We start from the raw sequence: 2500 nt of genomic DNA, 5'->3' as shown, positions 1-2500 counted from the left end.
CGAAACGCTGTATTGATTGTAAACAACCATTTTTATCTTGGAGCGGAGCGTTCCTTTACTCGTTAGATTTGTCTTGTCGCGTGTGTATTCGCTTTTTCGACGCTTTTTAACCATTTAACTTGTTTAGCGAAGCTAAACGCACAGACAGACAAAAAAAAAGGAACAGCATCGCGCGTCAAACAGCGACGACCCATCTGAAGCGATCTTTCATTTATACACCGTTTGTAAACAGAGAGATGTATAAAGCGCGGGGAATCATTCGAAACCCTGGGGCTATTCGAGCTTGCATTTCAGCAAATTATCATCTCAAACATTTCACTCGTTTGCTTTTTCTAAATTTATAGGAGAGCTTCTTTCGTTTATTTTTGACACACCTTTCGTAAATATCGTTTCTGGCAACGTCGGGAGCGTGGATTTCTACAAGTGAACAATCGCGCCGATCCGATAACTTTCAGCAGGATGGAGAATCTTTATAGATTATCTTCCGAGAACTCGGTGCTTTCACGGGCGGTCGTTTATAAATTTTAACGAACGACTCGCGCGCCGTGACGCACTTGCGCTAGTTCGAAGAGATATTTCGAAATTTGTTTCTCTCCTTTAACGGCCTGCATTTAGTGTATCGGTTGCGATTTTCGTCACATCGTTTCCACGACAAACGCCGACGAACTGCCCAACTATCGCTCGTACGTTGCGACTCTTTCTTTGTTTATCGTTCATTCATTCTTTCAATTTCGTTCGATAATCCCGCTCCGAAACGTTCTACTTTCGTTGAACGACGGCGAGATGTTTAGAAAGAAATGAATTACTCTTTTTTCGAGAAGCAAACGCAAGCAGTCTTTTGTTAAGAAAACGACCCTCAGCCAGGCGTGGTCCAGGAATTGTATCCGTGGACCGCAATGTGCGTTCGAAATGTCGATGTTCATGTGTCCTGCAGTTCACACGTTGACGCGCAATTAGCTGCGTTCTTCATCGACCCACGAGCCAAGTGATCCACCGTTCAGGGTAATCGTAAAATTTTGTATTTCAAACTCTTTAGATCTTTAGAGTGTTATTTTCATTATTAACACGCATCACATTCGATACCCACATCACTCTCCCACCCGGCGCGTGCGGGAGAGCGAATTCGGGCGTCGCCAACGTATTTGTTTGTTTGTTCGATCGTTGACGACACGATCGCGTCCAAGGACGGAAACCGTCGGAGAAACGCCCAGTGGCACGCTCCTCTCGACGGTCGGGCGTAAAGTACATTTAAAAACCTTGAAAAGTACGAACGCACACAAGGAATGCGAGCGCGCGTCCTGTCGCTGAATCGTGGGTTGCGAGATTCGAACAGACACACGGCCGGCGACGATCGGTCTAACTAATGGACACATAGTTTTTCAAAGACTCGCTATCGTCGCTTCTCAGCCGGTCCGTAAACAACACACATCGATCAGGCGGACGCACGAATCTTACCACGGTGCGTGTTTCGTAGATTCCAGGTTACCCGCAAGTACCTCTCTCTCCCTCTCGAAAGAGGAATCTCGATCCGTCCTTTTTGGACAATGGAGAAATCTTTTTATCGCAACACGGATGGCAAAGAAACAACCAAAGCGTAGGAGCGTGGGGACGAGAGCGACGAAAAGAACGTCGCGAAAACAAAGTTTCGACGGTTGCTCGTTCTAATACATCGTAGTTTCAACTCTCTCAGTTTTAACCACTCCTAGACGCTTCGTAAACTTTTAACAATTCTTCGCCTCCGCGAGTTTCATTTCGAATAGAGCGAACGCAACACGGACCAAAAAAACTCCGGTGATGCCAGATCATTTAGCAAAGATCAGACGGCGGGTCATCTGTATTCCTTTTCTCTCTTTTTTATATCTTTCCATTTAACTAGGGTGTCGCAACGACGGGTACATTTATATATTTATATATATTGTATTTCAATTTTAATGATCCTTCACTTTCGGTTTGTAATAATATGATCCTTCTTTCATTTCGATCCTTCATATTGTAGGTTAACCAACAGAAGTTTGTTTTTTTACGACTTGTATTTTTGTGGTTTGTTTGTTTGTTTCTTACGACTTGTTTGTACCCGATCAAGTAGACGACGACCCATAAGTATAAGTTAGAGAGATAAAGGTCGAGAGACCTCACGCAAGCGTCTTTTACTTCCATTCACATCAGCCAGAGAGAAATGGTCCGGCGTCGTGCTCTTTGGCGCCGTTGGTCGCACAGTTTTTTTGCCGGCGGTTCCGAACGGACGGGAGAAACGCGATGAGTAATCAAAGCGACCTCCGCACGTAACCGTGTCGGTGTAATTTTACCGCATCGCAGCGTTTTGGTATTTGTTTCTTATTGGCTCGAACCCGAGATTTATGTGTTTTGTGTCATGTATATGGTATTATTTATTATATCTTTCTCGTTTTGTATAATTTTTGGTCCGAGCTCAATAAACTTTTATATCGCTTTATCAATGATCCATTCAGTTAGGTTTTCTCTTGTATTTTTAATTTGTTAA

The 2500-nt window shown here is 43.8% G+C and overlaps 2 non-coding genes across 2 annotated transcripts in view; both read right to left on the bottom strand.

Annotated features, from left to right (window-relative positions):
* Nucleotides 1-850: 850 nt before the first annotated feature.
* Nucleotides 851-1005, bottom strand: LOC143307708 (5.8S ribosomal RNA). The gene has a single exon (XR_013064797.1). It is a non-coding gene; the product is annotated as a 5.8S ribosomal RNA (ribosomal RNA).
* A 1492-nt stretch (nucleotides 1006-2497) lies between these two features.
* LOC143307704 (small subunit ribosomal RNA) overlaps nucleotides 2498-2500 on the bottom strand; it is a 1923-nt gene continuing 1920 nt past the window's right edge. The window contains exon 1 of the ribosomal RNA XR_013064793.1: nucleotides 2498-2500. This exon is cut by the window's right edge and continues 1920 nt beyond it. This is a non-coding gene — a ribosomal RNA (small subunit ribosomal RNA).

This window comes from Osmia lignaria, unplaced genomic scaffold (assembly GCF_051020975.1).
Source record: "Osmia lignaria lignaria isolate PbOS001 unplaced genomic scaffold, iyOsmLign1 scaffold0071, whole genome shotgun sequence".
NCBI classification, from domain to species: Eukaryota; Metazoa; Arthropoda; class Insecta; order Hymenoptera; family Megachilidae; genus Osmia; species Osmia lignaria.
The sequence above is the reverse complement of the archived record's forward strand: the minus strand, read 5'-3'. Positions and strand labels throughout refer to the sequence as shown.